Genomic DNA, 22,950 nt, shown 5'->3' with positions numbered 1-22,950 from the left:
TTGATCACGCTTTCCGCCTTGCGTTAACGCATATTCTGCATAAAAATACCAAAGTTAACTGTTTTTATATGATGAACGCATGCGACTACAATGTTACAAACTTAATGCTTTTTGGACGCAATCTTATATATTTTATCAACGCAAACCAGCATTGTTTAATAACTTAGCATTGTAATAACGTGCATTTCTGCCCGTTATCACACCTCCAAATTTAAACAATGTTTGTCCTCAAGTATAAGCTAAAGATTTCCTTTAGAAAGTCGACCACAATTTCTTTTCATAGATTTCTCAAGGATACTTCATTCAAATCCTATACACCAAAATTTCCTTAAGTCTTATTCAAGTCTCTTCTTAAAGTATTTCTAAGACCTAGGGACTGCAAGTTTAACCTTCAAAAGGACTTTACTAGATTCCAGGACATCGCATGATTTATTTCAAAAAAAAAACTTTTTCACTAGAGTGTTAAATGATTTTTATCCTTGCATATTTTTTACATTGTTATTTTTCTTTCTGACCTTGCGCTAATCCAAGTGTCTCGCCTTCATTTTGGCTTGCCCCCACGTGTGTCATGCGGATATCCAACTACAAGCAAGGCACTCTTTCTCAGACTAAACTCATACCTACTTGGCAGCAGAGTTGCGGTCATTTATTTATGCGTTGATCATGGTGACTTACTTTCGTTTTGGCTTGCCCCCACGTGTTTCATGCGAACATCCAACTACGGGTAAGTGCCCTTCACAACTTAACTCTTATCAACATGGGTTTCCCCATTGCGTTGACAATGGAGTTATTATTCTCAAAATTTTCCTCTTTTTTTTCATAGAGCTAAAAATAGCAAGGTCGAAAATAAATACCACCCCTAAATTTAAAATGCGGCAATGTCCTCATTGCCAAAAGATTGAAAGAAGTCAGGTGATATTCTTAGGAAGTTTGGTAAAAGGTCAGTTTGAAAGAAAGCTAGCAGACCACTAACTTCTAGAAATATTTCATGAGGTGACTATCCTAAAATTAAGTTGAGTCTAGTATATACAAAAAAAAAATAGAAGCATGTGTTTCATCATTGAAATCATAATTGGCAAAGAGAAAGCATGCGGTGACTTACTAAATTTATCAATGTTAAATGATTGAGGTAATCAAAGAGGATGTGATGAAAAAACTTTCAAATACGATGCGATAGTGCAGAATTTGGAATAAAGTGAAAGAAAAATACAGCCCCCAAATTTGTATTGTCGCCCGCATTGTTTGTTGACGCATCCTGCTTTGCTGCTATCTACCTTCTTTAGATTGCGGTAATGGAATGAGATAAGTTGCTTCTTCGTGTAGCACCTCCGCAATCGTTCACCTCGATCGTTGCAAGAAAAACATTGAGAGGGTCAAATAATATTAAACAAAACAAACTATTTTACCGCAATCGTTCAGCACGATTGATTTTTTTTTTTTTTTTTTAGATAAGGATAATGAAATGCAAATATAAAGGAGTAGATATAAGATGAAAAGTTCAATATTTCAACGAAAGCTTCACAAAACTTGCATCCCTGATGAATTTAAATCGCTTGATACCGCAAGGACCACCCACTTCTTTCTCAATCTGGGTTTTTAAGGTCCATGGAGTCGACTTGGCGATGCCAGCCTTCTCTGTGATACACTTTTACTCGTTGCCCATTAACTTTGAATATGTTGGTTCCATCATCATTAGATAACTTGACCGCACCATGCTGGAATACCTCTCTGACTATGAATGGTCCGAACCAACGTGACTTTAATTTCCCAGAGAAGAGCCATAATCGTGAATTGAATAGTAAGACCCTCTGCTCGACTTGGAGGTTCTTGTCGCATATATGTTTGTCGTTCCAGCGCTTTGCACACTCCTTGTAGATCTTTGTGTTCTCATATGCATTGATCCTCCATTCCTCTAGCTCGACCAATTGAAGTTTTCTCACTTCTCCTGTTGTCTTCAAGTCAAAATTTAGCTTCTTCACCACCCACAGTGCTTTGTGTTCCAACTCCAATGGAAAATGACATGCCTTACCAAATACCAACACATACGGGAACATACCTATGGGTGTCTTATATGCAGTTCAGTATGCACACAATGCATCGTCGAGTTTTGTTGCCCAATCCTTTCGCAAAGGCCTTACGACCTTCCCAAGTATCAGCTTGATCTTCCGGTTGGCCTGACTATTCGTTTGCGGATGGTATGCGGTAGCCACTTTATGGAGAATATTATATTTGCGCAGCAATTCTTTGACCGTATGATTGACAAAGTGGAACCCTTCATCACTTATTATGGCACATGGAGTGCCAAAACAAGTGAAAATGTTTTTCTTCAGGAATTTAGAGACTACCGTCGCATCGCTTGCGGCGCATGCCACTGCTTTTATCCACTTAGACACGTAGTCGACGGCTAACAAAATATAATTGTTACCATTCAATGGTGAGATGGTCCCATAAAATCAATGCCCCGAACGTCGAACAACTCTAGTTCCAAAATGGTGTTCATAGGCATCGCATGTTTCCATGACATGTTACCTGTGCGCTGGCACCGGTCACACTTCATCACGTAGTCAGCTGCATCCTTAAACAATGTTGGCCAATAGAATCCACCCTGTAATACTTTAGTTGCGGTGCGCTGTCCTCCAAAATGCCCACGATATGGTGAATCATGACATTGCGATAATATGCGTTGTTGAGCAGCATTTGGTACACATAGTCGCAGAATCTGGTCTGCCCCCTTCTTATATAGATTTGGCTCATCCCAAAAATATGATCTACATTCGTGCTTGAGCCTCATCTTCTAGTGGTCAGTATAATCCTCTGAAAATTACTTGCAAACTAGATAATTTACCACATTTGCATACCATGGCAATTCTTCAATATGAAACAGCTGCTCGTCTAGAAACACCACACTCACTTCTGACTGATTGCGGTTAATCTCTGGGTTTTCCAATCTGGATAAGTGATCCGCAACTTGGTTCCCCGTCCCCTTGCGATTAATTATTTCTATGTCAAATTCCTGGAGGAAGAGAACCCATCTGATCAACCTCGGCTTCGCATCCTTCTTTGTCATTAAATACTTTATCGTTGAGTGATCAGTGTGGATGAGTACTTTTGTTCCTAACAAGTACGCTTTAAATTTTTCAAACGCAAAAATTACCACAAGTAGCTCTTTTTCTGTGGTGGTGTAGTTAGTCTGAGCAAAATTCAAAGTCTTACTCGCATATGCGATGGGATGTAAGATTGTTTTTCTCTTCTGTGCCAGAGCTGCTTCCATCGCATACCCGCTTGCATTGCACATTAATTAAAAGGGAAGTGTCCAATCTAGTGCGATCAACACGGACGTGGTCGTTCGTGCATTCTTCAAAATCCTAAATGCGTTGAGGCAATTGTCGTCAAACTCAAATTTTCTGTCAGCCTCCATCAACGCACTCAATGGTCGTGCTATTTTCGAAAAGTCCTTAACAAAGCGTTTGTAGAATCCGACATGCCCCAAGAAATTTCTTATAGCCTTTACACTTGTTGAAGGTGGGAGTTTTTTAATTGTTTCTATTTTTGCCTTGTCCAACTCCAAACCATCCCGAGATACCTTGTGCCCCAGCACGATGCCCTCCTTTACCATAAAATGGCATTTTTCCCAGTTAAGAACGAGATTCATCTCCTCACATCTTTTCAATATCTTCTCCAGGTTGGCAAGACAGACTTTGTATGTGTCTCCATAGACAGAGAAATCGTCCATGAAGATTTCAACAGAGTCCTCAAGATATTCTGAAAAGATGGCCATCATGCACCTTTGGAACGTGCTCGGCGCATTGCAGAGGCCGAACGACATGCGGCGAAAAGAAAAAGTTCCATATGGGCAGGTGAATGTGGTCTTTTCCTGATCTTCGGGAGCAATCATAATCTGATTATAGCCGGCATACCTATCCAAAAAGTAGTAAAAGTCATTTCCGGCTAGACGATCTACATTTGGTCAATGAACGGTAAAGGAAAATGATCTTTCTTCATTGCCGCATTCAACTTGCGGGAATCCATGCAAATGCGCCATCTAGTGATGGTTCTTTGCAGTATCAACTTGTTTGCATTGAAGACTACCGTCATCCCACCTTTTTTTGGCATGTAATACACGAGGCTGACCCACGTGTTGTCTGCTATCAAATAAATAATGCCCGCATCTAACCACTTGATTATCTCCTTTTTAATGACCTCTTTCATTGTAGGGTTGAGTCTGCACTGATATTCGATCGATTCCTTGTGATTTTCTTCGGGACGAATTCGATGCATACAATATACGAATACGTCCATGTCTTGTTCAAAATTGATTATTAGTTTCCTTCTTCTAGCATTCTCAATAGGTGGGAAATATTTCTTCATAAACTTCTCTACGACATGTTCCCATGAAGTGATATCTCCCGACTCGAGGGAATACGCCCATTATCGTGCCTGATCACACAAAGAAAATAGAAACAGAGTTAGTCAAACTTCTTCGACAGAGATATTCGGGAACACAAAAGTGTTACAGATTTCTATAAAGCTACGGAGGTAGGCGTGCGGGTCCTCGCCACGTCTTTCTCCAAACTTTCCTGCAGTCTGGATCATCTACAACATCACCGATTTCATTTCGAATCGACTTCCATTGAAGGCAGGCCTCATGATTCCTGGAGAGAAATCGTAGAGGTTTGGTGATGCATAGTTCCGAATGGGCCTATTGCGATCATTTGCCAGTAGGATTGGATTCGCCATGACGTTGTTTTCATTTGGTGCTCCATTTCCAGGCTACTCTGTCATATCTTATTTATCTAGTTTTTGTTGTTGGCGGCTGTCTCTTAATCGTCGTCGAAACATCCTCTCAATCTCCGGGTTGTAATTCGCCAAAGATTGAGAGCTGCAAAGAAATCAAAAAAATTACCGTTAGCACACTGATTTGTCGAAGTCCCCGGCAACGACACTAAAAACTTGATGTATTATTTTATGAGGTGAAATTATGGAATGAAATGTGGTGATGGAAATACGTTGAGCAACAAGCTTTCTCAGCGGAATCCAAGTATAAATTCCACTAAGTTTCCTGGTAAGTCCAGGGTTGAACTTAGGGACTAAGGAAAACGATATGTGGTAGTAATTTTCAAGAAGACTTTGCAGTGACCAACAATGTTTTAGGTTGTTTGCGGTAATAAAATAAACGAATGTGGCGGAGTTACGAAAAGAGTTGATAATAAGGAAGATGCAATAAGTATGGGTGAACGGGTTGAGAGGGGTTCGGCTAACACTTCCTAGGATGCGTTCATGTTATGCGATCATGCAACACACATACAATAGCAAATCACCTTTCGATGCAAATGCTACGGCTTTTAATACTAGAACGCATGCGATATATGTGATGAGTCTATAGGACCTACACATAAGCCTCTATTCTTATTTATGCGATGAAAAAATGACACACACACAAATAAGGCGACCACATAATATCATAACTTATCTCTAGGGTGCATGCGATGCAGGTTGGCAAACAAAGCTTATCTCTAACTCCCTATCTCTCGCTTTTGCAGATCTAATCTTGCTCTCTCGAATCTAGATTCTAACCTAGCTCTCTCAAGTCTTAGGTTCTTTCTTTAGACTCTCTCTCAAGTAACTCTAAATGGATGTTGGGCACAGCATAAAACAAGATAATCGCAAGCAATGAAGATCCTAGGTCATGTTAGCTTAGTTCTTCTCAACCCATTCGACAAATTTAGCTACTCATGCGTGCTAAGAAAGTGAACAGATGTAGATAAAGAAATTCCATTGTATAGATATAGAGTTGAAATACAAAATAACAATGCAAGAAGAGAATGAAGAGTCTGGTAGCAATCTCTTGCTTCCCAAGGCTTTTACACTGTCTTTTCTACTCTGTTCAAAAGAGAGTCTTGCTCTCCCAAGAGTCGGCCCGCTCTCTGCTTTTCCACACCTCTAGGTTCTCTCTCGAGTTTCCCTCAGCGATCGTCCGGTGTCTCTTCCCTTTTCTCACTCCGCCTTCTAAATAAAAAGGAAAACCATGAACAAGGCTACTCTCTCTAAGGGAAAATTATCTAAGTATCCAAACTATCCAAACTCCTTTGCTGAAGGTTTCCTTCGGTATTTATAGAGTTTCAAGGTGAAAGGCGACTTCTCTCTTATGATTGCACAGATGGGATGGCTCTGACTGATGCACCGAATATTTGCCACCAAAAAACTGAGTGTATTTGTTATCGTTAGCGGCTTGTCAACTTAATTCGAACTCGACTGTCATCAGCTTTTTGTCCCATCGTGATTAATTATGCTTTTCACCAAGATGCGTCCACCAAGTTGCGACGGCTCTATGTGGCAATCCTTCTTGAGCAGATGTTTGCGAGCACAAATCACCGCAAAGCCTTGCAGTAACGCTGCACTCATCTATTGATTTCTTGTGATCGCGCTTTCTGCCTTGCGTTAACGCATATTCTGCATAAAAATACCAAAGTTAACTGTTTTTATGCGATGAACACATGCGACTGCAATGTTACAAACTTAATGCTTTTTGGACACAATCTTATATATTTTATCAACGCAAACCTGCATTGTTTAATAACTTAGCACTGTAATAACGTGCATTTCTGCCCGTTATCACCCAGCCGTCGTTTAGTAAATCCGAATTTACTTGACGACTTCGCGAGTTTCTTTTTCGCGGAGAGTAAACTCAAAAGTTTTTCAATCTTTTGTAAACCTTCTTTTTAAAATAGGAAAACCATTTTCCTTTTAAACTCACCGTTACCATGATTCAATAACCACCCATTACTTTGGTTATTTAAAAGAAAAAGAATTAATTATCTAATAATTAATATTATTATAAACATAAATGATAACCAACTTATCATACTAAATTTATAACCTATAGTTTTAATATTTCATCTTATGAAACATATAAACCAAAGTTCTTTTTCTATTCCATGGTACTTAATATAAATCTCATTTACATCAATCCTTCACTAAATGTATCTCATACATCAAACGGTTTATATCATATATAATCAAAATACCTCTTGTCAATTTTAACATTTCAAATCAACACCAACAACTGATCCTCAACTGAATCCATTGAGCTGCCAAGGGGACATCATGGACCTGTAGTTCGAAACTCCAATGGTACATGAATAACTAACTAAACTCTTTAGTCATGGGATCCACCATCCGTTAACTGTCAAGCACTCCACTAAAGACCGACAGCTGAACTCTCCTTACCACAAATATATTATGTATCCATCTTAACCAATCAGCAATGCGACAACCCTTCACAAATTGCTCGTAAGTACAGCTAGGCCAATAACCGTTATACCCCTGTAGTTACATTTGTCTCCTTAAGTACCACTGATCCCTCTAATAAACATAAATCATAGTCCTACCATGACTGAGTAGACTCTTCCAAAGAGAAACTATGGTGTCACACCCCGCCCCGAGCCGGCACTCCTGAGCCCGGAGAGAGGCATGATATTAACTAATGCTACCTTTTATTATCTTACTAGTTTCCTTTTATAACCTTATTTACTACAACAGTGGAAAAATCTTACATGCTTCATTTAGGAAACTAGTTTACAAATTCTAGTTACATTTACATGAGAGGCACCCCGACTACCAATCTCATTTAGTATTATTTCTAAACTTGTGGCAGACCTTGACTAACTTCGCAACCTGGGCTCTTCTGCTACCTACGAGAGAAACACAGAAAACAAACCATGAGCTTTACAAAGCTCAGTGAGTGGAATCATAAGTATTATATCACGAGATTCCAATGCAAACCTCCATCATACCATGAAGCTTTTCACAAACCTACCTACACACACGGTAAATAGTTAACATTTCACAGCTAAAAATATCAACATATGTGCACATAGTTCTCCCTTTCATGGGCTCAAAAGCTAGGCCCATCGGCCCTCTGACCATCCCATTCAAGATTTTTTCTTCCCACAGGCTCAGGAATTAGACTCTTGGTTCCCTTACCATCCTATAAGGATTTATTTTGGGCTCAGGTTCTAGGTTCACAGACCTCTGACCATCCCAACGTCATATTCACCTCATAATATAAACTACAGCATATTAATTCTAAATATGCTTAAAAAAGTAAAAGAAGAAACTACTCACAGTGACCCGCTGAGATCTTTCTTCCCATTTCACCTGGTTTCCCTTATTCTTTCGTTGGACCCTATTTCAGATTTAAATTTAAGCTTAGATTACTCATACTTTCGAGCCTTATCTCAAGACATTTCCTTCTTCAAAAATGTGTGAAAATGTCTAAACAAAATTACCTTAAAGTTTCGCCTTGAAACTTATTGGTGAAAGTTCAGAGTCTCAAGTTTACTCCCTCTAGCCTGATTGCTTCCCTACTGGTGAGCAACTCTCGGTTTTCCTTGAATTTGACAACCTTAGAGTTAGAATTTCAGCCCTCAAACTGAATCTATATTTAATTTAAAAACTTTAGGTTCAAAAATCACTTGATTTGCACGAGTAGTCTGGAATAACTTCTCGTTTGAATTTAGCCTAGGCGTTGCTCGTACTTCTGCCCGATCAACGCCTTTCTTCCTTCGTTCAATGTACGAATATCTCTTATTTTCTCCTTTCTTTGTGATTTTATGGACTTTAATGGTTTGTGGGTTAAAGTGAAGCGTTCTGCCCCTTTTATGGGCATCTCACCCTTCTTCTTTACCCGACACCTTCTCCATTGATCACAACCAGATGTATTCCTTACATCCTGCCAACGTCCAGCCTCTTCCACCTCCTGTTTGATATGTCTTTTCCCCACACTATCTACGGAACCTAAGGTGTCTTCCTCTTCTTTAGCCAACACTTAATGCTTACATTTGCATGTCTTCTTGTGCATCCACCTTATTTACTTACGGCCTAACATTTCTTCTCGATAAGCCACATGTCCGGATGACGACCATGAATGCGTTCATTCAATCTCATATGCGCCCATCTACCACAAATGCATCCATTCAACTTCATTTGCGTCCATCCAATTGGCACAATATACCTATGTCCGGACACCACCCCTTGGTGCATGCGTCCATCCTATCTTTGCACCATTGCGATGTCTTTTTAAATCTCCACATAACACCCTTCAAGCCATTGTTGCCTTGCACCTTTCCCTATATGCGGCCTACTAATCTTAATGGTGTCATTTCTAATTAACGCAACCTTATCTTATGCATCCAATTGACGCAACTTGGTCGCATATCCTAGACGCTCGCAAGGCTCCTTCTTGGCCACATGCCTTCTACCGCATGGCTTACCTTTGCCCTATGTGCTCAACTAGGGTAATGGCCCACGTTCTTCCAACGCAACTATTTGCTTTTTCCTACATGCCCACATACCCTCGGATGTCCAGCGCATAGCACATTATCAGCACATAACGACCCTATGTACCGCAAGACTTAGCAACGCAAGACGTTTCACCATGCGTCCACCATGGCTCGTCTCATTGCCGCATAGTACCATCGCATAGTGTTGTCGAAGCTCCATCGCATAGTGTTGCTACATAGCACTAATGCATAGTGTTGCCGCATAGCACCAACGCATAGCCTTTCCTTTCGGCCATATTTCAACCTCTTTTAACGTCTAATTAACCTCTCAAAGTCTAATGACCAAGCATGGCACCACACCAATGCTTAACGCAAGGCCAACGCATCGTCTAATACTTAGCCAATTTTCCAACCTTTACCCAAGAGTCAAGTTCACTGGATTTGACTGAGTTTTATTTCATGCGTTTAACCACAATCGCCTGGTTCCCGTGTTACTTTGCACTTAATTAAATTCCAACTTTCCAAGAATATTTATTCAACACTGAGAGTTCTTCCTTCTTAGCGCAGGGTTTCATTCCTAGTCAGATTCTCCTAGTTATTAGTTTAAACAGGGAAGCAGGAATGCAGGTTTCACATTCATCCTCCCCTTAAAGAAATTTCGTCCCGAAATTTGAAGTAATACTATAAACTCTTCTTATTCATTTATCTCAACCTTTTGCAACGTTATTTATTTACATAAGTTTTATTTAAACTTTATATAGGTTCCACTTACAACTTTATTCATTTATCTTAATCCTTCCAAGCTTGATTTCCCCCTGAGCTACTGGCCGGATCATTGGTTGGACAATCTCTACACTAGTGACCGGGTTGTTCACATTTAAAGCATAAACCTTCTCTCCCTTCTTGGTCTCTCCGATGACTTTTATGACACCTACGGCAGGGGTAGTCTTTATTCACGTCAAAGGTTGGTTCCCTGTGACTAAGGAAACGTTGAAACTCTGGGCACTGTTTCCCTTTATGCCCTGTGCGCCTACATATATAGCATTTATCCGTTCCCTTCAAACATTCTCCAGGGTGGTACTTTCCACACCTTTCGCTTAAAGGATTTCTTGTTTGACTTGATCTCATCTAGCTAACAATCATTTCATCAAACAAACATACTTTGTCAAAACATATTTATTAATCATAAACAAACATATTTACATGGGAGTAATTTTATACAACATCTATAATGGAAAATAGTACACATCTATCTACACTTCAAGGATTTTTTTCCTTTGCCTTTGTCCTTCTTTCCTAACTGGGGGCAGTTTCGTTTGTAATAACCAACTTCTCCGCAGTTATAGCACACATTTGCCCCTACATAGCAGCGCCCAAAGTGATACCTCTTACAATTTGAATACCAAGGCCTTTGGGTGCTGGCTATAGATTCCTTAGACATGTATACTTCTTCTAGAGTAAGCTCCTTTTTTGTTTTTTGCTTCTCAGAGTTGATCTTACTTATCTTTTTATCTAGAACCCCAAGGAGAATTTCTGGCTCTTTTCTCGCCACCCCTCGGATTCTATTGTTACTAATGATCCTAGGCTAGCTTCCATACGTAATGTTGTCTCTACTAATTTTGGAAATTCTTGCATATCAATGCTGGTAGTTATGTGTGTTCGTATCTTACCTCGTAGTCCTTCCTCAAATCTTCTACATCTTTCAATTTCATCTAATATTATACTGGCGGCGTATTTGCTAAGTTCGGTATATTTTTGTTCATACTTGACTACTGATAGTGAGCCTTGTACGAGTTTAAGAAATTCATTTCTCTTTGCATCGTGAAACGTTTGAGGATAGAATTTTTAATGGAAGGTCTTTCCAAATTCCTCCCAGGTAACCTCCTCCCTTCCCCTTCTTCTTTCTTCAAATACCCGCCACCAATCCTCAGCTCTTTTCTGGAGTAGAAAAGTGGCCAGTGCTACCTTTCTATCTTTAGGGCATCGCATTACCCTGAAACATTTCTCTATCATCACGAACCAAGCTTTCGCATCCGCTGGGTTCGTTGTTCCTTCAAAGGTTGAGGCTCCTAGTAACAATAGAATCCAAGGGGTGGCGAGAAAAGAGCCAGAAATTCTCCTTAAGGGTTATAGATAAAATGATAAGTAAGACCAACTCCGAGAAGCAAAAAACAAAAAATGAGCTTACTCTAGAAGAAGTATACATGCCTAAGGAATCTATAGCCAACACCCAAAGGTCATGGTGTTCAAATTGTAAGAGGTATCACTTTAGGCGCTACTATGGAGGGGCAAATATGTGCTATAACTACGGAAAAGTTGGTCCTTACAAACGAAACTGCCCCCAGTTAGGAAAGGAAGACAAAGGCAAAGGAAAAACCCCAGAAGTGTAGATAGATGTGTACTATTTTCCATAATAGATGTTGTATAAAATTACTCCCATGTAAATACGTTTGTTTGTGATTAATAAATATATTTTGACAAAGTATGTTTGTTTGATGAAATGATTGTTAGCTAAATGGGATCAAGTCAAGCAAAATATCCTTTATGCGAAAGGTGTGGAAAGTACCACCCCGGAGAATGTTTGAAGGGAACGGATAAATGCTATATTTGTAGGCGCACAGGGAATAAAAGAAAACAGTGCCCAGAGTTTCAACATTTCCTTAGTCACCGGGAACCAACCTTTGACGTGAATAAAGACTACCCATGTCGTAGGTGTCATAAAAGTCATCAGAGAGACCAAGAAGGGGGAGAAGGTTTATGCTTTAAATGTGAACAACCCGGTCACCAGTGTAGGGATTTTCCAAGCAATGATCCGGCTAGTAGCTCAAGGGAAAATCAAGCTTGGAAGGATTACTGGTTTTAAAAGGAAAAAAAAAGTACTTGTAAGTGGAACCTATATAAAGTTTAAATAAAACTTATGTAAATAAATAAAGTTGCAAAAGGGTGAGATAAATGAATAAGAAGATGTTTATAGTATTACTTCAAATTTCGGGACGAAATTTCTTTAAGGGGAGGATGAATGTGAAACCTGCATTCCTACTTCCCTGTTTAAACTAATAACTAGGAGAATCTAACTAGGAATGAAACCCTGCGCTAAGAAGGAAGAACTCTCAGTGTTGAATAAATGTTCTTGGAAAGTTGGAATTTAATTAAGTGCAAAGTAACACGGGAACCAAGCGATTGTGGTTAAACGCATGAAATAAAACTCAGTCAAATCCAGTGAACTTGACTCTTGGGTAAAGTTTGGAAAATTGGCTAAGTATTAGACGATGCGTTGGCCTTGCGTTAAGCGTTGGTGTGATGCCATGCGTTGGTCATTAGACTTTGAGAGGTTAATTGGACGTTAAAAGAGGTTGAAATATGGCCGAAAGAAAAGGCTATGCGTTGGTGCTATGTGGCAACACTATGCGTTGGTACTATGCGGCAACACTACGCGATGGAGCTATGCGGCAACACTATGCGATGGTGCTATATGGCAACAGTACTAGACAATGAGCTATGTGGCGATGAGACGAGCCATGATGGACGCATGGTGAAATGTCTTGCGTTGCTAAGGCTTGCGGTACATAGGGTCGTTATGCTCTGATAATGTGTTATGCGTTGGACATCCAAGAGTATGTGGGCACATAGGACAAAGCAAATAGTTGCGTTGGAAGAGTGTGGGTCATTACCCTAGTTGAGCACATAGGGCAAAGGTAAGCCACGCGGTCAAGAAGAAGCCTTGCTAGCGTCTAGCATATGCGACCAAATTGCGTCAATTGGATGCACAAGATAAGGTTGTGTTAATTAGAAATGGCACCATTAAGGTTAGTAGGCCGCATATAGGGAAAGGTGGTAGGTGACAATGGCTTGAAGGGTATTATGTGGAGATTTAAAAAGACACCGCAAGGGTGCAAAAATAGGATGGACGCATGCGCCAAGGGGTGGTGTCCGGACATAGGTATGTTGCGCCAATTGGATGGACACAAATGAAGTTGAATGGACGCATTTGTGGTAGATGGGCGCATATGAGATTGAATAAACGCATTCATAGTCGTCATCCGAACATGTGGCCTATCGGAAAGAAATGTTAGGCCGTAAGCAAATAAGGTGGATGCACAAGAAGACATGCAAATGTAAACATTAAGTGTTGGCTAAGGAAGAGGAAGACACCTTAGGTTGCGTTGATAGTGTGGGGAAAAGATACATCAAATAGGAGGTGGAAGAGGTTGGACATTGGCAGGATGTGAGGAATACACCTGGTTGTGATCAATGGAGAAGGTGTCGGGTAAAGAAGAAGGATGAGATGCCTATAAAAGGGGCAGAACGCTTTACTTTAACCCACAAACCATTGAAGTCCATAAAATCACAAAGAAAGGAGAAAATAAGAGATATTCGTACATTGAATGTGGGAAGAAATGCATTGATCGGGTGGAAGTACGAGCAGAGGTGTCGAAGGAAGCTGGGTGCATGGACAGATGCCTAGACTAAATTCAAACAAGAAGTTATTCCGAACTACTCGTGAAAATCAGGTGATTTTTAGACCAAAAGTTTCTAAATTAAATATAGATTCAGTGTGAGGGCTACCTTAATGAAATTCTAACTCTAAGGCTATGAAATTCAAGGAAAATCGAAAGGTGCTCATTAGTGGGAAAGCAGTCGGGCCAGGGGGAGTAAACTTGAGACTCTGAACTTTCGCCAAGAAGTTTCAAGGAAAAACTTTAAGGTAATTTGTTAAGAAATTTTCATACATTTTTTAAGAAGAAAATGTCTTCAGATAAGGCCCGAAAGAGTGAGTAATCTAAGCTTAAAGTTAAATCTGAAATAGGGTCCAGCAAAAGAATAAGGAAAACCAGGTGAACTGGGAAGAAAGATCTCAGCAGGTCACTGTGAATGGTTTCTTCTTTTACTTTTTTAAGCATATTTAGAATTGATATGCTATAGTTTATATTATGAGGTGAATATGACGTTGGGATGGTCAGGGGTCTGTGGACCTAGAACCTGAGCCCAAAATAAATCCTTACAGGATGGTCAGGGGACCAAGGAGTCTAGTTCTTGAGCTTGTGGGAAGGAAAAACCTTAAATAGGATGGTCAGAGGGCCAACGGGCCTAGCTTCTGAGCCCATGAAAGGGAGAATTATGTGCACATAGGTTGATATTTTTAGATGTGAAATGTTAACTATCTACTGTGTGTGTAGGTAGGTTTGTGAAAAGCTTCATGGTATGATGGAGGTTTGCATTGGAATCTCGTGATATAATACTTATGATTCCACTCACTGAGCTTTGTAAAGCTCATGGTTTGTTTTCTGTGTTTCTCTCGCAAGTAGCAAAAGATCTCAGGTTGCGAAGTTGGTCAAGGTCTGCCACAAGTTTAGGAATAGTACTAAATAAGATTAGTAGTCGGGGTAGTGCTACCCATGTAAATGTAACTTGAATTTGTAAACTAGTTTACTAAATGAAGCATGTAAGATTTTTCCGTTGCTATAGTAAATAAAGTTATAAAAGGAAACTAGTAAGATAATAAAAGGTAGCATTAGTTAATATCATGCCTCTCCCCGGGCTCAGGAGTGCGAGCTCGAGGCAGGGTGTGACAATTCTCGTGTTACATAATTATATTTAATGAAAAATCGTTCTGAGTTACTTTCTTATTTTTGTAACTTCCATGCTGAAATTTGAACTCAATTTAGTTGTGCTCTTAAAATCCTACAGAGCGATAATGCTAAGGAATATTTCTCTCATGCACTCAAGTCTTATTTAAATGCTCATGGTATTTTTCTTCAATCTTCTTGTGTCAATACTCCATCTCATAATGGGGTTGCAAAATGAAAGAATTGTCATCTCCTTGAGACATCCAGAGCCTTGATGTTTCAAATGCATGTTACATCTAACTCCTTAAGTACCACTGATTTCTCTAATGAACAATAAATCATAGTCCCACTATGACCAAGTCTCTCTCGGGCCAAGAAAGGATGTGGTCACTATATTCAATACCCAGAATCAGCCCTTAAGAGAGCAATTTATCTACTTGCCCCTGCATCAGGCAATGAGTGAATTCCGTCTTGTGTAACTATGTTCCCAGCTCCCCAATTAGACGAAACCCCAAAATGGTAGGCTTGTTGAGATGGCAATCTGACCTCTCACCCATACGAATTAAATGACCGCCTTCATGAGCAAGAGTTCACAACTCACTCAGGATTCAGGTCATATCACCTATGGTCATCCTAATAAAATGTAGGTCTCTATTATTAATGGCGTTATATAAAAAGACTAATCATTTCGTGGTCCGGTCTTATACAAACTCTTTATATAAGATACCCCCACTCACATGTCTCCATATGAATGATCAGGATCAGATCATTTGTAGCACTTTACAATACTTGTAACACCTACAAAGTGGGTTGTATCCGTAGTGTCACCAGGATAAAGTACCAAGCCTTATCCATCTACTATAGATCGTTTAAGTTATTATTTAAACAAGATCCACTTGTACATCTCTACATACTTGTTTAAATTACATGAAATAACCTCGGATCTTAGTTTATTGGATTGAATACATACTTATAAAATAACACTTATTTTATTAACAACAATATGTTTATACAAAGTTTACAAACTATGAGATTACAAGGAGATTTAGGACACTATTCTCAACAATCTCCCATTTGTCCTAAAGTTTAGGGAAACTAATGTACAATACAAATAAACTAGAGCATACACTATACCCCAGTAACATATCCCTCTTGCCCTAGACAATGTGCTGCATATCCCATACACTCAGACTTTCTAGATGACCCTTGAACATTTTAGTCTTGAGAGCCTTTGTAAACATATCAAAAATGTTATGCCCTGAAGCAATCTTCATGACAATCACATCACCTTGATGCAAAATCTCCCGAATCAAATGATATTTCCGTTCGGCGACTCCTAAGTTCCTTAAAATTTGCCATAGCACCACTGTTATCACAATAAAGTGTGATGGGCAAAGAAATATTTGGAACAACTTCCAAATCAGCAAGGAACTTCTTAAGCCAAACAACCTCCTTAGCAGCTTCACAAGCAGCTACGTATTCGGCTTTCATAGTGGAGTCTGCAATGCATCTTTGCTTGATGATTCGCTATACTATAGCTCCTCCATTCAGAGTTGGATTTCCGAGAATCTTGATCAGTCTGAAAGTCAAAATCTGTGTATCCTGTAAGGATCAAATCCTTATCACCATACACGAGCATATAGCCCCTCGTTCTCCGAAGATACTTGAGGATCATTTTGACTGTCGTTCAGTGATCTAATCCTAAATTGGATTGATATCAACTGACAATCCCTACTGCATAGCAAATGTCAAGTCTAGTACATAACATTGCATACATAAGGCTACCAATAACCGATGCATAGAGAAGTCGTCTCATTTCCTCAACCTCTTAAGGAGTCTTAGGACACTGTTCATTAGACAATACAATTCTATACCTAAAAGATAATAAACCCTTCTTGGAATTGTGCATCGAATATCTGACAAGCATCTTGTCAATATACAATGCCTAAGACAAGGCCAACCTTTTGTTCTTACGATCCCTTATAATCTGGATCATTAGAACAAACTGCGTCTCTCCCAAATCTTTCATTTGGAATTGAGCGGCTAGCCATTTCTTTACATCAGTCAGAAAACCTATATCATCCCAATGAGTAGGATATCATCCATATACAACACAAGAAAAGCTACTGAATTGTTGATGATTTTGTTGTAAACACAAGGCTCATCAACATTCTGATCGAAGCCATAAGATTTGATCATTGTATCAAATCTTATATTCCAAGATCGAGATGCTTGCTTCAGTTCATAAATGGACCGATTAAGCTTACAAACATTTTGCTCTTGATATTGTTCAATGAATCCTTCTGGTTGATTCATGTAGATGGTCTCTTCAAGATTACCATTTAAAAAGGCAGTTTTGACGTCCATTTGCCATATCTCAAAGTCATAATATGCGGCTATGGACAAGAGAATCTTGATAGACTTTAACATGACAACAGGTGAGAAAGTTTCTACATAATCCACTCCCTCAATCTGGATATAACCCTTTGCCACAAGTCTAGTTTTAAAGGTCTGTACCTTTTCATCTGCACCTATTTTCCTCTTGTAGATCCATTTACGACCTATAAGTTTTACCCCAACAAATTGATCTACAAGCTCCCAAACAAAATTGAAGTACATGGACTCTATTTCTTGATTCGTGGCTTTAATCCATTCATCCTTGTCAACATCTTTCATTACTTGCTTATAAGACAATGGATCCTCAATGCCATCATTAGTTATGATGTTTTGGGCTTCTGTTAAACCCATGTAGCGTAAAGATGGGTTCATAACCCTCCCACTACGTCAAGGCAATCTCAACTCTTGAGATGGATGACTAAATGAACTAATAACATCAACAACCCTTGTTGATCTATCAGCTTGTTCAACAACTCTTATTGAAGTCTCAACAGTCTCATTAGAAATCTCACTTAAAACAAGTTTACTTTGTGGTTTATGATCCCTCATGTGGTCTTCTTCCAAGAAGGTAGCATTTGTCGATACAAACACTTTATTCTCACTTGGACCATAGAAGTATCCACCTCTCATTTCCTTGGGGTAACCTACAAATAGGCACACTTTTGAATGAAGTTCCAAATTTTTGGGATTTTCCATTAACACATGAGCTGGACATCCCCAAATCCTGAAGTGGGTAAATATTCTCACTTGAATCTTGCTTTTTTCTTTGCATGTTGTCTAAAAATCGCTTTGATTGGATTCACTTATGAGAATTTCTACCCTGTTTGATTCAGCAAAGCTCATCCTAATCTCTGTCGCATATCCTACTCTTTAACGTCTTATGCACATAGATTTCACTAACCGCTTTCTTTATTGATCAATCCTCAACAAAGTCAAAGAGATTTGATTAATATACGGTGTTTGATAAATAGAACAGATTTTATAAAACAATGATAAAGATATTTTCAACAAATTGGATTCGATGTCAAGAATAGGACATTTGGTCTAGAGGTATGATTCTCACTTTGGATGTGAGAAGTCTAGAGTTTGATTCTCAGAATGCCATATATAGATTTTTTATAAGTTATCAGTTTTCTTGATCCACTTTTGTATCAAAGCATTGAAGAGTACAAATAAAATTTTAAAAAAAAAAAAAAATTGTGTGTGTGTGCAAACTAAGAGAAATTGACAATTCAACCTCATCAAGTATTCAAGGGCAAAAAAAGTGGAAAATAACTTGTGCACCTCAGGTTGCATTCATATTTATCAGTCACCTATGACCTACGTACCCAATCACAAGTTTTCACATGACAAACTTTTTTTTATTAAAAAAAATTATATTTTTTTTCTCATTATGATTGAAGGGAATGCATGAAAATGGTATAGCCTAATACATATTATAACTCAATATTACATGTCTCGCTACCGTAAGAGGTCCTCAATTCAATTCTCATAATGCCCACTTGGAATATCTAAAGATTGGATAGTTTAATTAGGATCTACATTAGATTTTTCAATAGGCATCGACACCTTCTACGAAACACCTTTTACAGTTCTAATGCCTAGTGTCCACAGTCTCAGTGAATACTCTTACTGCTGCATAGGAGTTACCATATAGTAAGAGGGGATTATGAAAATAAACCAATGACGCAAAATTTTGAAATTTGAGTAAGACCTGGTTTGATAACCATGTGATTTTTGCTCTTAGTTTTTAAAAACTAAGTTTATAAATACTACTTTCACCTACTTATTTATTTACTTTGTTCTACTTTTTAGGAGTGTTTTAAAAAACCATGTCAACTTTTGAAAATTAAAAAATACAAAATTAATTTCAAGAACTTGTTCTTGTTTTTGTTTTTGGAATTAGGTTAAGAATTCAAACGTTTAGGGTAGAAAAATGAAAACCGCGGTAATAAAGTTTAAAAAAAAAAAAAAGAAAAACATGGCAAGGAAGTGATGAGAAAACAAGCACAATTGTCAAAAACCGAAAACCAAAATAAGGTCCCGTTTGGTAGTTATTTAAATTCTGGTTTTTAGTGTTCGAAAAATTTTATAAATACCCAATCTACCTCTAAATTTCTTGTTTTATTATTTATTTGCTTCATTTGATAACCAATTAAAATTTGTTTTTATTTTTGAAATTTGGCTAAGAATTCAACTATTTTACTTTAAAAAGATGAAAACCATGATAAGAAATTGAAAGGAAATAAACTTAATTTTCAAAAACCAAAAGCCAAAAACTAAAACCCCGTTTGGTAACCATTTGATTTTTTATTTCTTGTTTTTTAAAATTAAGTCTATAGACACTACTTTTACCTCTAAATTTCTTCTTTTATTATCTACTTTTTACCAATGGTTTAAAAAACCAAGCCAAATTTTAAAAACTAAAAAAAATATAGTTTTTAAAAACTTTTTTTTTTTTTTTGAAATTTAGCTAAAAATTCAACCATAACACTCAAGAAAGATGCTAGTCATGGTAAGAAATGAAAAGGAAATAAACCTAATTTTCAAAAACAGAAAACCCAAAACAAAATAGTTACTGTACAAAACCTAAATGATTAACAAATGAGGCTTTAGTTTTTTAAAAAAAAAAAAATAAGCTTATAAATACAACACTACTTGTACCTTAGAGTTTCTTTGTTATGTAATCCAATTTTTGTAAATGTTTACAAAAACAAAGCCAGATTTTGGAGGAAAAAAAATCCAAAACTTGTTTTAAATTGACTAAGAATTCATCATTCAAATCAATTCAAAAGTCAAGTTAAGTTTTGAAAAAAATTATAAAAAAAAAAAAAAAAAAAAAAAAAAAGAAAAAGAAAAAAGAAAGAAAGAAAGAAAGAAGTTAGTTTTCAAAATCTTAACTTAAATGTTTCTTAAATAGATAAAAATCGTAAAAAAGAACTTGGGAGGAAACACCATAAATTTCAAAAACATAAAATTAAAAATCGAAATCAGCGGGACCTAAATTGCCTAAAACTTAAAAGAATTTAAGGGTTTTTTTCAATTCCAATCCTATGAACTTGCTCCTATACATGGACCTGTCTTATCTATATAGATTATTATCCAACTGAATCTGAATGCACCAGCCTTGGTGACATTTGGCAGAGCAGCTTCTACCTAGGAGGAACTGAGGATTAAAAGGTTAGAAATGTTTAACCATGTGATATGTAACTACACGTCCCAAAATAAATTCAAAATGGAACCTCAGTGCCAGAATCCCCCTAAATCTTCTGTTTTAGGCCCTGAATGAAACAAGTAAAATGCGAGACTGCCAGTTAATAATTTTTCTTCCTTTTCCTTTTTCTTCCCCTTTTTGTTATTTTCCATAACAATACCTCATGTGGAAACAATTTTAATACGGCCGTTCTTCAAGGCTGCAGGATCTAAAAGGAACTATCACAAATGAACTTTATTTATGTGAACCCCTTGTTAATATTAACCTAAATGGGAGACATTTTCAAATATAACAATCAAGCTTAAAATATTAACAAATATAATACAATGCAAAAGAATTTGCAAATATAACAAAATCTAGATACAGTTCTCGAAGTCTATCAGTGATATACTATATCGCTAATAGAGGTTATAATTGATATAGTCTATCACTAATTAGAGTCTATCACAATATTGATAGATTTTACTATATTTACAATTCTTTAAAACTTATTACAATTACTCTAAATTTCTTCGGTAAAATAAAATATGAAAGACGGAAAAAATTTAAATTTGAGAGAAAATCACATAGATGAGTAACATTCACAAAAATGGGCATTTGGTCTAGTGGTATGATTCTCGCTTCGGGTGCGAGAGGTCCCGAGTTCGATTCTCGGAATTGCCCCTCTTTTTTCAAGATTTATATTTCTAAACATTTTAACATAAACAAATTCAACACTTTCTTTTTACAAAGGACCGGATTAAAAAGTAATAAATAAATAAATAATAGTGAGTAAAAAGTAAATTGAGAATTACCCAAAAACATGAAGGATTATTCGGTATATTTAGCCATAAAAAAACACAGAAGAACCCTCACTCACAAAATATGCCGATTCAACCAGGCGAACCATGCTCCAAGCATGAAGAGGAAGAGGACCGATGTTTTTATTCGAGAATACTCCACTAGATATTTCTGAGAATTACCCAAAAACATGAAGGATTATTCGGTATATTTAGCCATAAAAAAACACAGAAGAACCCTCACTCACAAAATATGCCGATTCAACCAGGCGAACCATGCTCCAAGCATGAAGAGGAAGAGGACCGATGTTTTTATTCGAGAATACTCCACTAGATATTTCTGATTGTTCGTCTAAAATCAAAGCAAACATTAGTTAAGTATATAAAGAACGAGCCCTAATGGTGGTAATTATCGTTGTTTCCGGTTCCTGCTTGATATCTGCCCATTTTCCATTCTACGGCAGTTTTATCCATAACAGCAGAATTCGTGCTCCAAGGACAAAATATAATCATTCAACACCCATGAAATGGAAACTCCAAAAAATGATGATAATAATAGCTTGTACAGTGTATGATTCTCGTTTTGAGTGCGTGTATCGATTCGGCAATGCTCCCACTTAGGTTAAGCTAAACAGTAAATCAATTATTCAATTTAAGCGGCCCAGATATAGTACTTCCATTAACGTGCAATTGAAAGTATGTCATTCCATTTCAGTTAGAAGTATTATAGTTTAACAACATTCATCACCATTGGTCATTTGGTCTAGTGGTATGATTCTCGCTTAGGGTGCGAGAGGTCCTGAGTTCAATTCTCGGAATGCCCCTACATTTTTTAAAAATCTTTTCTTTTTTGATGTTTTATTATCTTCTCGTATTTGTCCATAAAATACCTAAAAGTTTGGGGGAAAAGGGAGAGAAAAAAGACATCATATAAATATGACCAAAATACTTTTCATACATACCTCTACGCTCAGTCTCTCTGAGAGATAGAAGCAACCATACCAAATGTTCACCATTGCTGAAAATGGCACATAGAGATTCTTTAATTATTAGTTAACATGACAAGAGCAAGTTTGCTAAACTGAACGGAAACTGCATTAAAATTCAAGAAATGTTAATAAATTTAGTCATATGATTGTGCCTTTTTACCATAAAAGCAACCGCAAGAAACCACCATCAAAATCAATACTAATTCAAACATATGAGATCGTGGGTATTAGAACTGTTCAACAAGCAGCAGTGTGAGCCCACTGAATAACCATATGGAACATCAGTACGGCAAAAAATGATCATGATGAATAGACAATCATATCTGATTCTTGACATTCTAAATTTTATATATTTGTGCTCAGAATGTGCGGTTCAAGTGAAATTCTCCACCTTCAACTTACATTAGGAAATAACTTCTACCGTTCTTTCTTTTCTCATTACACTTTAGCCTACCCCTATAATAACTTTTTCTTTTTTCTCACTATTCGGTAGTAATGAATCTCAAGTAAATACAAACAATTTGAGTATCACTTTGCAGTTTGTGACAGATCACATGGAAGGAACAAACAAACACTAATGAGTTTAAAAATACAAAAAAAGTCAATTTTGAAATAGAAACTGGACAATAATAAGGCCCGAAGAAAAAGAAACGGACAAAAGAAAGCATGTTAAATAAGACTATGAATTCTAAAGCCTCAAGCAAGACTATGAATTCTAAAGCC

At 37.6% G+C, this 22,950-nt stretch overlaps 1 long non-coding RNA gene and 2 other non-coding genes across 5 annotated transcripts in view; 2 read left to right on the top strand and 1 right to left on the bottom strand.

The window, feature by feature from the left end:
• The first annotated feature begins 21,050 nt into the window (after positions 1-21,050).
• Positions 21,051-21,123, top strand: TRNAP-CGG (transfer RNA proline (anticodon CGG)). Its single transcript has one exon. It is a non-coding gene; the product is annotated as a tRNA-Pro (tRNA).
• Positions 21,081-22,950, bottom strand: part of LOC120078654 (uncharacterized) — a 10,989-nt gene continuing 9,119 nt past the window's right edge. For 2 of the 3 annotated variants that reach the window (XR_005482066.2, XR_005482067.2), the window contains exon 4: positions 21,081-22,256. This is a non-coding gene — a long non-coding RNA (uncharacterized LOC120078654). The remainder of the gene's footprint in view (positions 22,257-22,950) is intronic. The other variant, XR_016529622.1, reaches the window with a different exon arrangement.
• Positions 21,991-22,062, top strand: TRNAP-AGG (transfer RNA proline (anticodon AGG)). Its single transcript has one exon. It is a non-coding gene; the product is annotated as a tRNA-Pro (tRNA).

This window comes from Benincasa hispida, chromosome 5, assembly GCF_027475165.1.
Source record: "Benincasa hispida cultivar pf3 chromosome 5, pf3_genome.v1.1, whole genome shotgun sequence".
NCBI classification, from domain to species: Eukaryota; Viridiplantae; Streptophyta; class Magnoliopsida; order Cucurbitales; family Cucurbitaceae; genus Benincasa; species Benincasa hispida.
Note: the sequence above shows the minus strand (reverse complement) of the source record. Positions and strands in the feature narration are given on the sequence as shown.